Genomic DNA, 14566 nt, shown 5'->3' on the forward strand with positions numbered 1-14566 from the left:
TGAATCATTCAAAGTAGTGAATCATTCAAAGTGAATCATACCATTAATCCCGGTGCTTAATAACAAATTACCAAACAGCTAAATTATGGTATATTCTGAATTATTATGATCACTTACTGTATTACATAATTTATATGCACCTTTTTGAATTCTTTGGGAGATTGGGTGACTTCGGAAATATTATGCACACAAATAAATACACAGTTTGTTTAATAAATGAATTTATTATAACAATGATACTAAATCAGCAGCAAAACAGTGAGGTAGTGTATGTGTGTGTAAGAGCGTGTGTGTGTGAGAGGGAGAGCAAGGGTGTGTGTGTGTGAGAGGCTGTAGTTTGGAATGTTATCTGAGGTGTTGGGGGGAGGTGAATCACCTCGTGGTTTGCCTTGAGACAAAGGAATTCCACCTACTTATAACATTATCAAATCCCCTGAAATCTTGATAATAATGAAACTAAGAGTGTTGGAAAAGATAGCAAAGAAGCATGCAGCAATCTATCTATTAAAACAACGGAGAGAGAACAATTGTAGAACACAATGATCAACTCAACACACTAAGTGTCTACAGTGTGCACAATTAAACAGTTTGAGTTAAATTCACACTACTTCATAAAGCTAATTCCTAAGACTAGTTTTTAATTATGCCCAAAATATGCCTAGTCTTACTGAGTTTTTCACCGTAGTGAAACACATGAGCTGCTTCTGTAGAAGGCGCAGAGAACTTTCTGGTCCAGCGGAGCACTTGGGTCGTTTCTGTGGAAAGCAGAGGATTCTTGGTCCGAACTTCAGCGTTCATGAGGAAAAGTCTCTGATCAGAATAATATGCACAGCGCTTTAGTCAGAAGGAATCCGGTCGCTTCCAACTTTTAATTAAAAACTACCCCAGATAGCAGAGGGTCGTTGATTCGACGTGGAATCATCGGCATGTTCTTCGACCTATACGCCGTCGAATCACCGTCGATCACCGACGTTGATTCAACACCGCTTTGCTCATACGAGTTTCCGTTGAAACGACGTTGAAAAGTGGCTGGTGGTCGACAGAGAATAGACCCCCTTTCACCCTTTATTCAACTACGGATTTCGGTCGATTTATAGTTGAATTTTCGGCGATGATTCATCCAACTTTACTTCCTGTTTTATGTACAACAGGAAGGCTACAAATTAAGCAAAACAGGCTAAATTAAACTAGCTGCTTGCCTAGGATGAACACACACATGCATACTTCAGCCATGAAAGTGAAACTTAATTTATATCAATGTGCGTAGGCTACGTCCTGTTTAATGTACAACAGGATATAAAAATGCATGCAACAATGCACCTCTCCTAATGTTTGTCAAGCTATCTAATGAGGCATAACTTTTAACATTTATAAGGAACAGAACACACTTGAACAAGTTCTTAGAAACATTTTATGATTTATTTATAATTGTGGCCTATTCCTCCTGCGGCGCAGACCTGTACATGGAAACAGAAAAACATGACCAAAATTAATTTGATGCAGCATTGATAAAGAAAGTCAGCAGTAGGCTATGGGTTTCTAAATGCCACCCTACCTCATTATTTGGACATGGGGGAAAAACTATATTTAAAATCCAAAGAGGGATGGAGGGAGGAAAATTAAAACAAAAGAAAGAAATGAAATATAGAGTAGAGAATATGTGATAAAATTAAGGATGTTTTTATTCAGTAAACATTTAAAAAAATGTTCTACAACACTCTAGCCTAGTGACTTACCAGTAACAAAATAGACTTGAAGTATTCAGATCCGCTCTGCATAAAGCAGCTAATGGCCCTTTTCCACTACCCTTTTTCAGCTCACTTCAGCTCGCTTCAGCTCACTTCAGCCCGACACGGCTCGCGTTTCGACTACCAAAAACCAGCACGACTCAGCTCGTTTCAGCCCTGCTTAGCCCCTAAAACTCGCACCGTTTTGGAGTGGGGCTGAAGCGAGCCAAGCCGTGCCGAGTGGGGCTAGGGGCGTGAGCAGACACTCCCCTGTGCACTGATTGGTGAGGAGGCGTGTCCTCACATGCCCACACACGCCCCGCGAGCGCGCTGGGATCTGTAAACACCGCAAACCCGGAAGGAGAATAATTATGAATTACGAGAATTTCTGAAGCCTTATGCGCCTCGCCTCATCTATACGCTCTTGCCAGTATCTGTTGGCATTGTTGGTGACAACAAGCCACAGCACCAAGACCAGCAACACTAACGACTCCATGTCCTCCATGTTTATTGTTTACTATCCGGGTCGTGAGACTACCGCTTAAAAGATCACTGAATCAGTGACATACAGAGCATCGTGGACGAGTTCGCGGAGCGCAAGGCTCGCCGTATTCCCTTCAAATAATGCGCGCAGTAGGCTATTGATGTTTTATTATGAGCCATGTACAGTATGTCGCCTAATGTTTTTTTGTTTCTGAGTTACATGTTCGTTTGAAGGACTTAATGTACAAACTAACATAGTTGCACCCCGTAGTGTTGAAATTGGTAAACACAGTGCATTCAGTGAGGTTTGCACCGCCCTCCTTTTATTTCTGACTCTTCCTGTCACCGTTGCAACCTCTGAGCGCTCATTCGTATGCCCTTCAAATAATGTGCGCAGTATAGGCTATTGATGTTTTATTATGAGCCATGTACAGTATCCTAATGTTTTTTGTTTCTGAGTTACATGTTCGTTTGAAGGACTTCGTTTTTGTAGCCTAAAATGATGTTATGATAAGCTTTAATAAAGGGCCCGGTCATTTGCCCCGCCCCCGGCCCGGCTCTGACTTGTTCCGCCACTGTCACTGATGTCACTGTTTGCGCTGCTTAACGACATCACGTGACGTCCACCCACTTTCGCTAACTCCACCCAATGTGTCCACCCACTTCCAGCCAGCACGGTTCAGCGCGGTTGTAGTCGAAATGCAACTCCAACAGCCCCGCTCAGCTCGACTCAGCTCGACTCAGCACGGCACGGCTCAGCCGCGTTTGTAGTGGAAAAGCGGCATAAATCCTCTCTCTGTCTCCTGGCAGAAAGCTCCTTGGTTTGCTTGTGTCTCAATCACAGCTGGTATTCTGTAGAAAGACTTCTTTTCACCTTTCCCATCAGCTTTGTTAGAACCCTAACACAGCACAAAAGTTTACCATTGTAGGTTTATGATGAACCAAGTGCCTCATGGGTTCACATACCGCGCGCTGCCGTTATTTCCCCCAAATCACGAGTTTGTTGGTCTTCCAATGTGGCGCAGGGTTTGTTTACTTCCGGTTTTGGGTGACGTCAGTGAAAGGGGTCTAATGGGGGCATTACCGCCACCCACTGGATTGGGGTGTAAAGCAGTCTGAACAAAACGTGTAAACATAAACATAGGAGAAATGAACCCGTTTTTCTAACTCGTCCTCACTTAGTCTACTTTTCTTTTTTGATTAGTCTGGATTTGATATTGTAAATTTAAATGTGAATCAATGTATATTCATCGGACATGAACAAATGAATAAATCTTGAGTAATCTTGAGGCGTGTGTCCGGGGCGCGGTGTCGCGGGGGGGGGGGATCGAACGAACCCTCCGATCCCCCCTGGCTACGGGCCAGCTCATCCTACCAATGTTGAAAACTGGCCGGCAAAAGTGACGATGGTTCAATGTCGTATATTCAACCTTCTCTGACGGTCGACAGATCAACCTTTACCCACGTTGATTCAACGGTGATAAATCGACCCTCTCAGACGGCGGAGAAATCGACGTTTCACGGCGCCGTTTCAACGTTGATTTTCTGACGTACGACGGAAACCGACCATTCTGACCAAAACTCTACGTCGTTTCAACGACCCTCTGCTATCGGGGACGTTTGAGCGGCAGTCGTGACGTCACTTCTAATACGAATAAACCGGTTATAACTCAAGTTGAGTTTAAAATCGTGCTATTCTGGATTTTTACCGTGGCCAGTGGTAAACAAAGAAATCGCGCTGAATGGTGGATCTTGCAAGAAAGAGGTGTTTTCGGGTTTGCCTGCAAAGCGAGCAGTCTCTTTTTGTCTGAAGACCACCGGTCCAGAGACGGAAAGAGGAAGAGCTGGGCGTTTCTCTTTGTCTTATGCTTTCAGAGAGGATGCGGTGGTGATCCCGCCCCGGCGTGACGCAGGTCAACGCGGAAGTGGGCTGATGGGAAATGTAGTTTCTAAAGGGACTGTACCTACAATTATTATTATTATTATTATTATTGTTGTTGTTGTTGTTGCTGCTGCTGCTGCTTCTTCCGTGTTGTTTTTGCTTTGATATTCGCACCAAGGTTTATGCAAACGTAGCGACGTAACTGACGTATACAGCGACGTAACTGACGTATACAATGACGTAACTGACGTATACAGTGATGTAATGACGTGGCTTCCTTAGCACCGCGAGCTATGGAAAAGCAAACTGGTTCTCAGCTGGCTCGCAAGTTGAACGAGTTGTGAACCAGCACCAGCACTGGCCCCGAACCAGCCCTGGAACTGATTTGGTGGAAAAGGGGTATGTGCCATCTGTTTGTGGGTGATAGACACTGGTGCGGATAGACTTAATTCCCAATAACCCATACAGTTTGCACAGTGTGTGTGACATAAATGTAGTGCCTTGGTCTGTCAGGATTTCTTTTGGAATCCCAACCCGGGAGATAATACGGAAGAGCGCTTCCACAGTACTGTGTGCAGAAATATTGCAGAGAGGCACCGCTTCCAGATATCGCATTGCATAGTCCACAGAACTAAAATAAAGCGATATCCCCATGCTGACCGATCTAATAGCCTGACGAGATCCATCCCAATTCTCTCAAAAGGGGTCTTGATTAGAGGGAGAGGGAGCAAAGGCACTTTTGGCGTGGTGGCAGGATTTACTAATTGGCATTCATGGCACGCCACACACCACCAATGGACATCCCCGTGAATCCCTAGAACTGGGCCATTATTCGGGCTAGTGTTTTATCCTGCCCTAAGTGTGTCCAGCCATGGGATTAAAGTAAGCCACATGGAATATAAGTTCCCTACAGCTCTTTGGGATCAACAACTGACTTATTTATTCACCGGTTTGAGTGTCCTGCATCACTTGGTACAACCTATCCTCAATAATAGCGAAATAGGAGAAGGCCGGTGTTGCACTCAGCTGAAGAGTTTGACCATCGATTACTCTCACTTGGTCAAATGCATGACACAGAGTCTCGTCTTGCGACTGCTCTAATGGGAAATCCTCAAGGGAATTCCTGAGAAAGTGAGGAGGGGCGGGCTGCTCCTCACTTCTCATATTGCCTTGACGTGGTGCTGATGTACACGGCTCTGTGACAGCTTCCCCAGCCAATACCACACCGGTACCTTCCTGTGATGTATTAATGCAGGACCCACCTCTTACTATGTGCTCCATCAATTCTTTAAACTCCGGCCAATCAGTCCCCAAAATTAGTGAGTGGGTGAGATGAGGATTAACCGCCACCTTTATTCTATGCTTCTGTCCCCAAAATAGAATGTGGACCGACACTAATGGGTAGTTGTGAACATTCCCGTGCATAGGCATAGAATTGGGTATGGACGGTATGGATGTGTCCCTACCAATATCAAACGACGGCTGATATGTCCCTACCAATATTTCTGATTGAAGAAAAAAAAATCACGCTCCGTGTGCAGTACACAAATGGTTACTGTAGGTTTCCACTGGGCAAAACTATGCAAAATTCGCTCATGAATATTCGCTCTGGGGGTGTGATCACAAAAACAGCAAGCAAGTTCGGCTACCATGTCAGTTAGCAAGTGCGGTTGCAGTGTAGTGACTGGCTGCTAGCTAGCAAACTGTCCTTGAGGAATGTAACGTTAGATTAGCTCATAAAATTAATCCATTAACAACAGTTCATATTCAGTGTGTAAAAACAACAACATACGAATATGACTGTTTTCTAAGTTTCTGTGGCATGTAAATAACAATCCGACTTGATACCAACAACAACTGGTGTTCATTAAGGTCACAAAGACATTATTAAATCATATAAAATTGTGCTAACATTGGCTAATATTGCACCTAGTCTTGCTTGTGAAGCGCCTGCAAATTTTAGCAGCCCGTTAACCCTTAATCTGAAGTGCTTCAGTTAAGACCTGCAGAGTGCCCTGACCAAGTTCGTGTAACATGACACATGTAAACAACAACCCGATGGTGATGTGGACATTGTTAGTGGCCCAGACACCTTTTAATCAAATAAAACATTTTCATGTAATAAGCATAACAGCCTCCGCCTTCTTGATCAGAAATTTTTGGTTACTCCCGCCTCTCTTTTGAAAATGTCACATACTGAGTACATACATATGCTGAACTGATTGGTTTTTGAGGGTGTTCATTTGAAAGCGGTAGGCAAGATGTCAGGAAAGAAAAGAAAGCTGGACATTCACAGCTATTTTTCAAAACAAAGTGTAAGTCACTCGAGGAAAATAGTTTCCCCTTACCGCTAATGAATGCATTATAATGGCATCTTATCCAATGGTTTCCCTCAATGTTCATACGTCATTAAGTGTGTTCTGAATTGAAGAAATACATTTTATACAATTTTCCTCAACCAGAACACTATCTGCGCTTCAGCAGAACCCTGTCACCTCCCCTGTCTGCTCTGGGCTCAAGAAGGCAGCAAAAGGGCAATAATATAACAACAACCAATCAGAATTCAGATACATTCTGTTGCCAAGTAAAATTGTAACCTTTCAATGTGACAAAAAAATTCTAGAGACCTCGTCCTGTTTTACTGTTAGATCAAATCACACATCAGCTTAAACTATCATTCTAAAACTAGTGAAAGATCACACAGAAGAGACCTGACTCCCCCTGCCAGCCTAATGGAATGCAGTGTTTAAGGCTCCGTATGTGTTTTACTTCCATTTATGAGGGAAAGGAACATACACCCTCCCGACAGTCAAGGCATTATTCATTTGTAAAACACATTTGCAAATTGGTAGAATGAGTTAGTCATCACATGCAAGATTTGCAATTAATCAAATGAATTGCATCATCTCATCTCATCATCTCTAGCCGCTTTATCCTGTTCTCCAGGGTCGCAGGCAAGCTGGATCCTATCCCAGCTGACTACGGGTGAAAGGCGGGGTACACCCTGGACAAGTCGCCAGGTCATCACAGGGCTGACACATAGACACAGACAACCATTCACACCCACATTCACACCTACGCTCAATTTAGAGTCACCAGTTAACCTAACCTGCATGTCTTTGGACTGTGGGGGAAACCGGAGCACCCGGAGGAAACCCACACGGACAACATGCAAACTCCACACAGAAAGGCCCTTGCCGGCCCCGGGGCTCGAACCCAGGACCTTCTTGCTGTGAGGCGACAGCGCTAACCACTACACCACCGTGCCGCCCCTAATCAAATGAATTGCATATTATTATTATTATTCATGAATTACTACAGTTCTGAACTTCAAATTTTAAAAGTCTGGACTTTGGAGAGATGCTGGAGACTCTTTTAGTGGAGCACAACGGAGGAAAATATTGTGACCCTCTAATGTTGACCTGAAGTTTGCACCACTGGGGTTTGGCATTGGGTTTATGTCCCCACCAATGTTAATACCAAACCTATGCCCTTGTTCCCGTGCACACACAGTACTTCACCACTTGTGCACTCCCCAGTGCCTTGCTTTGCACCAGGCTTTGGTGGATTGAGGTCTGGTTACAGCCAGAATCCACCAAGGCGTGATATGTATCCCCTTGTACACTTACTGGTATATGATATACTTCAGGCCAATCGAGGGTGGTCTCTGGTGCGTTGGGGATCTGGACCACCGCTCCCACCTCCATCGCAGCGCACTGCCCTTGAAGATGTCCCAGCTCCTCACAGTGCCAGCACACCGGCTCAGGCTCTCCCTCTGCACTGGTGTTTTGGGCATCACCCATCTGAGGGGAAGAAGACACAGACACGGAAGGCGAAAATGGGAGGACACCATGGGTGTGTCGGGCTGGCTGGGCTGTCCCACCTCCACAGTGGAGGAACAGGGCGGGGACGGGAAGCAGAGAGAGAGAGAGAGAGAGAGAGAGAGAAAAGAGGAGAAGAGGCGACACATCCTCCTTAAGAAGAAGAAAAGAAACCTTTATTCGTCACATGCACACTTCAAGCACAGTGAAATTCATCCTCTGCATTTAACCCATCTGAAGCAGTGAACACACGCACACACTCAGAGCAGTGGACAGCCACACCAGAGTGCCTGGGGAGCAGTCAGGGGTCAGGTACCTTGCTCAAGGGCACCTCAGCCCAAGGCTGCCCCACTGTATGTCCTTCTGCTGTTGGAACTGCCGCCAGGTGGTCCTTGGCCAATTCTATGGCTTCTTCCAGTGATGCTGGGTGATGACACTGGACCCACTCCGCCGTTCCTTCTGGAAGTCACGCAGTAAATTGTTCCAGTGTCACCAGGTCAATAATTCCCTTGGTGTCACGGTCTTCCGCTCTCAGCCATCGCCGGCAGGCGTCCCGGAGCTGTTGGCCAAATGTGAACGGTTGGCCAACCTCCTCCAACTTCAGTGCCCAGAAGCACTGATGCTGTTGTTCCGGGGAGCAGCCGACATGCTGCAGAATGGCTCACTTTAAGTCGGCATATATTAGCCGGCTGTTGGTGGGGAGCTGCAGCGCGGTGAGCTGCGCCTCGCCAGTCAGCAGTGGAAGTAGGCACACTGAGCGCTATTCAACCGGCCACCCCCACGCTTCGGCTGCTTGCTTGAAGAGCATGAGGAAGGCTTCTGGATTGTCATGTGGACTCATCTTCTTTAGGGTGAGGTGGGGAAGGTCCGCTGCGGTGGCGGTCGAGGACACCGCTGACGCAAGCAGGTGCCAGAACGCCTGGAGATCTTCTTGCTGAGCCAGCATCGAGGCCTTGAAGCATTGTTCTTGCTCCTTCTGGAGGGCGATCAGCACTTGATGCTGGTTCTACTGAGCAGTAGCGAGGGCATGAATGAGGTCCTTGAATGGTGAGGACTCCATGGGCGGGTTCCCTTCTGTACTCCTGGGTTTCGGCACCACTTTGATAGTTTCCCTGATGTGGGTGGAGTACAGAATCACAGCAGGTGGGAGCTAATGTTTGAACACAGATTTATTAACAGCTTTTCAGCTTCTTATTTGCACACTCTAGGACACGTAGGTGCATACACACACACACACACACACACACACACACACACACACACATATCAATTGACAACAGGTGTAATGACTTGGCCACTCACCTTCCCTGACCCTGCCCTCCATTCACAAACTGACGCTCGGCCACCCCCCTGCTGCTATCTTATCATATCACTTATCCTGCATGCATTATGCCGCTCTCCCCAATGGAGAATGAACATGCAATATTGTTATAATATTGCACATTGTCAAGGCAATGCAATGTCACACATCAGAGCTCATGCGAAGATCCAATGACAAAACTTTTCTGCTGTGCATATGCAGAGTCATTTCTTTGTTGGCTGGGAAAGAGAGAAGATGAGGCTAATCCAGTGCTACTGCTATAATTAAGCACTAAATAAACAAACTGAAAACTGAAACTGAAGATGCACTGAACACCCGAAAGGCTCCCAAAACTTCACTAGATATTCTTCACACATATTTACAAGAGAAAAACATACCAAAAGACATAGAAAAACTGGAAAAGAGACACATTGGAGATGTAAAACTTCTGCGCTAGTGAGCAACTGTAACAATTTGTAAACAAACATGGCTGCGAGGTTTGCTTTGTTAAAAGCAGAAGATTTTGAGAGAATGTTGGCTGCCAGATCGTTCCGTTGTGTGTAGCTGTCGATGTTGATTTTAAAAGTAACTCAGTAACACAGGGAAAATAATAATAATAATAATAATAATAATAATAATATTCAGCTTGACTGCCCTAGCATTGGCCTTCGCTAACACTACACCGGCCTGAAGGTAACTGCACTGCCGCCCTAACAGCACCAAGTCACAGGCAAGCTAGTGTTGGCCTGCACTAATGTTACTGTTGAATGCTACTCCGGCTAGAAGGCGACTGGCCTGCCACACTAACAGCACTGAGGCTACGTTTACACTAGACCGTATCTGTCTCGTTTTCTTCGCGGATGCACTGTCCGTTTACATTAACCCCCCTGGAAAAGCGGGGAAACGGGAATCCGCCAGCGTCCACGTATTCAATCTAGATCGTATCTGGTCCGGTGCTGTGTAAACATTCAGAATACGGGAATACGCTGTGCTGAGCTCTAGCTGGCGTCTCATTGGACAACGTCACTGTGACATCCACCTTCCTGATTCGCTGGCGTTGGTCATGTGACGCGACTGCTGAAAAACGGCGCGGACTTCCGCCTTGTATCACCTTTCATTAAAGAGTATAAAAGTATGAAAATACTGCAAATACTGATGCAAATACTGCCCATTGTGTAGTTATGATTGTCTTTAGGCTTGCCATCCTTCCACTTGCAAGTAATAAGTGATATGCGCTGGGATCTCACACACAGCGGCTCAGTCCCGAATCGTGGCTTGTTCACTTCACTCGCGCACTCTGTGAGCTGTGCAGGGCCGGAGTGCGCACCCTCCAGAGGGCACTCGCTGTTCAGGGTGGAGTGATTTGGAGCGCAGGATGCCTGCGGAGCCGAGCGTATCCGCGTATTGGTGTTGCTGTGTGCACGGCTAACGGTTTTAGTGTAAACGCGAATCATTTTAAGAACGTTAATCTGATGATCCGCTGATTCGACGTAATGTAAACGTAGCCTGAGTCACGGGCAAGCTTTCTGGCCTTTGAGTATGCTGATATGAAGAGTGTGTATGTGTAATAATAATAATAATAATAATACTGGCTGGCTTTTTTTCGTGCTCTATCAGATATATTCCATTCTGCTACTTGTCTTTCACCCATTCAACATCATGCTAGCTGAATGGAAAATATCTGATAGACCACTCAGCACCAGCCAATATTAGAAAGAAAAAAGAAGAAACCTTTAGTCGTCACATGCACACTTCAGGCACAGTGAAATTCATCCTCTGCATTTAACCCATCTGAAGCAGTGAACACATACACACACCCAGAGCAGTGGGCAGCCACACCAGAGCGCCCGGGGAGCAGTCAGGGGTTCAGTACCTCGCTCAAGGCCACCTCAGCCCAAGGCCGCCCCACATCAACCTAACTGCATGTCTTTGGACTGTGGGGGAAACCGGAGCACCCAGAGGAAACCCACGCGGACACGGGGAGAACATGCAAACTCCACACAGAAAGGCCATCGCCGGCCACTGGGTTCGAACCCGGAACCTTCTTGCTATGAGGCGACCGTGCTAACCACTACACCACCGTGCCGCCTGTTATTTAAATAGACAGCTCCTACAGTGACAGTCTTAAAGCTCTAGGGGTGAACGATTGTCTTTTAGTTCTGGAAAGCGGTGTTCAGTTACTTTTCCTGTCCTTCAGCTGTAGTTGTGTTCAGGTTCAGATTGTTGAAATAAGTAGTTACAGTTGTTACTCTCCATCATACACTTTAGTTCATTCTGAGTCATAGTGTCTCTTCTTTGGGCCAGTGGTTCCAGGGTGTCCTTTGGAAGTCCATGGATCCTCAGACAGTGGTCTTGCACTCTTTGTAGCTCCACAGAGAGATACTCAGGCAAACCACCCCAATGGGACGGGCATATTCAAGCAAGGGTTGGATCTTTGTTATGTAGGCAGGAAGGCCAACCTCAATAGGAAGACCAGCTTTCCTACATGCTCTCACATAATAAATACGTTTGCTAGCTTTACTGACAGTAATCGATATATGAGAGTTCCACTTTGAGTTATCCTATACTACAACTCCAAGCAACTTGAACTCAGTGACTCTTTCAAGCTCCATGTTGTTGATGTGTAAAGGAGGTGAGGAGTTGTTAATTTTTTTTGAAAGAAATCCACATCTCTTTTGTCTTCTTGGCATTGAGTTCCATTTTGCTACTCGCGGCCCAAGATTCCAAATAATGCATTACATCCTGCATAAAACTCTCTGAATTTAAAGGTACTGTACTATTTGGTACTGCGTGCAGTCGTTGGCGTATTTGCATGCTGTAAACAGGTCACTCAGAATGGCTTCCTCAATGTTATTAATATAAACATTGAAGATAACAACAAAAGTGATAAGAGGAACCGGGCTTGTACTACTCAAGTCCAGGACACCGACTCACCCTAATTTTAAGGACTCGTGACTTGACTTGGACTTGAGCACTGATGACTCGGACTTGGACTCAGAGTAGTGCATGAACTGCATTCGGACTCATAAATTGGAGACTCTGACTTTTTCTTTATTTATTGTAACATATAATAATAATAATAATAATAATAATAATAATAATAATAATAATAATAATAATAATTGGCATAAGATATTTATGTCTACATTAATTTTTATGCTAATTTTGTGCAAAAGAATGCACATTCACTTGTTCATACATCATGTTCAGGAACAAACTAACGTTAATGGCGCTAAAATGCCTGGAGAGACGCCGCTAGGATTGTCCGCTTTGCTTATACAGACTTCTCGTGCAGTGGGAAAAAATGCACTGCTGTGTGTTCCATATGTAGAAGAACTATCGAGGAGATGACGGGGACAACCTCGAACTTCAATCATCATTTGGCGAGACTCCACCCAGAGAAGGAAGTGACACGCTGTGTTCATTGCTCTGTTAATAGTGGGCAGGGCTTGCTGAGCAATGAACTAGCTTTTTACCCGTAGCCTGTTAACTAAAATGGGGCAATCGAGCAGTTACGTTAGTCCAACACAGTAGCGGAGACGCTTTCACATAAAGGCAGCAACAGCCACCGTCACATGATGCTGCTGGAGTCTGGTTCTCGGACTCAACTTGAATCAATAGTGAACTCGACTCAAAATTTTCTTGAATGACTTGGACTTGACTCGGACTTGAACACTGGGGACTCGAGACTGGACTCGGACTTGAACACTGGGGACTCGAGACTGGACTCAGACTTGAACACTGGGGACTCGAGACTGGACTCGGACTTGAACACTGGGGACTCGAGACTGGACTCGGACTTGAGGTTTAGTGACTCGACTACAACACTGAGAGAAACAAACTTGTTTCACAGACATTCCACAACACGAGACATAACAGTGAGAAGTAACTGCTAGAAGTAACTGTTGCGTCTCATGCTGTGGAATGTCTGTGAAACAAGTTAGTTCCTGTTATCACTTTCATTGTTCACTTACTTTCTCACAAAAACACAGTCTGTTATTGAGACCCAGTAAAGCACATCATCCCCTGTCCTATCTTGTGGTGGAAAACGTAAACTTTACCTCTGACTGTTACAAAGTGCTGACAACTGAGACTCCTTAAAAATTTTAAATAAATGATCACATGTATTTCTTTGTTAAAGAGCAAGCACATTTTTATTAGACTTTAGTTCATGTCAAACGTCTGCCATCCAAGTCCATGTGAATGAGTTGTTACTATAGAAACGATAACATATTAGAATGAGCGCATTAATACGTATAGACCTGTGATTTGTGTTCCAGCCAATACTATTGTAAAGGAGACTCCTTCCGTTTGGATAAAAATTACATAGTTTAAACTTTTCTAGAACAATTTTTTTTTTCAGAAATGATTTAACACAATGCTCCGCTTGCAGTTTTTCCTGACAAATATAAGGGAGACCAGGGAGAGTTGGGACAAGTTTTCAGCTTTTGTAGATTGTGTGAAATTCTTTGCAGGTCGCGTCACATTCATACTGTGTTCGAGAGGATTTACTGTACTCTCGTACCACTACATGAGTTTCTCAGCTTGGAGCATATACTGGCCTTCAGGACTCACTTTTTCTCTCAGGTGACATGAGACAACGAGGGGAGACATGGGACAGTGAAGGAAGACATGGGACATTATGTTGGGAGACTTAAAACAAAAATAAAATCCCTTGTTTAATCTGACATGTTTAATTTGTGTTTATTATCAGAACTTGTCCCATATGAAGTGTATGAACACACAGTGCTGGTACAGTGATAGAAAAATGTACATTTACCAAAACCTGACTCGACAAAACAGTTCCGTTCTCAAGAAGGAATGAAATCAGTTTAATCCTCTAGCAGGGACACACCCACATTTTTAACAAACATTTTTAAACAATTTTATATTTATAGACCACAAGAAAAAAAACCTGTAACATGATGAACTGTCCCAACTCTCCCCATCTGGATATTTCAGGGGAAAAAAATCCTTAAATGTCTCATCTCATCTCATCTCATCTCATCTCATCTCATCTCATTTCATCTCATCTCATTTCATTATCTGTAGCTGCTTTATCCTGTTCTACAGGGTCGCAGGCGAGCTGGATCCTATCCCAGCTGAATCCTTAAATGTTTTCCCCACAAAATGTAAGTTTAATAAATAATCCTATATCTGGTCTCTCTCAGCTCCAGACTTTAATTCCTAGTGAATCCCCAATTCTCCAGCGTACATTACACCACAGAATGGAGGAGGAGGTGAAGGAGAAAATACAAGGTTTGGTTGATAAAATATTGAACTGCACAAACATTACTGCAGAGTCTGGCTTCGGCTCCAGAGGAAGTCAGTTACTGTAAGGGGCAACATCGAC

Source organism: Neoarius graeffei, chromosome 13 (assembly GCF_027579695.1).
Source record: "Neoarius graeffei isolate fNeoGra1 chromosome 13, fNeoGra1.pri, whole genome shotgun sequence".
Taxonomy (NCBI): Eukaryota; Metazoa; Chordata; class Actinopteri; order Siluriformes; family Ariidae; genus Neoarius; species Neoarius graeffei.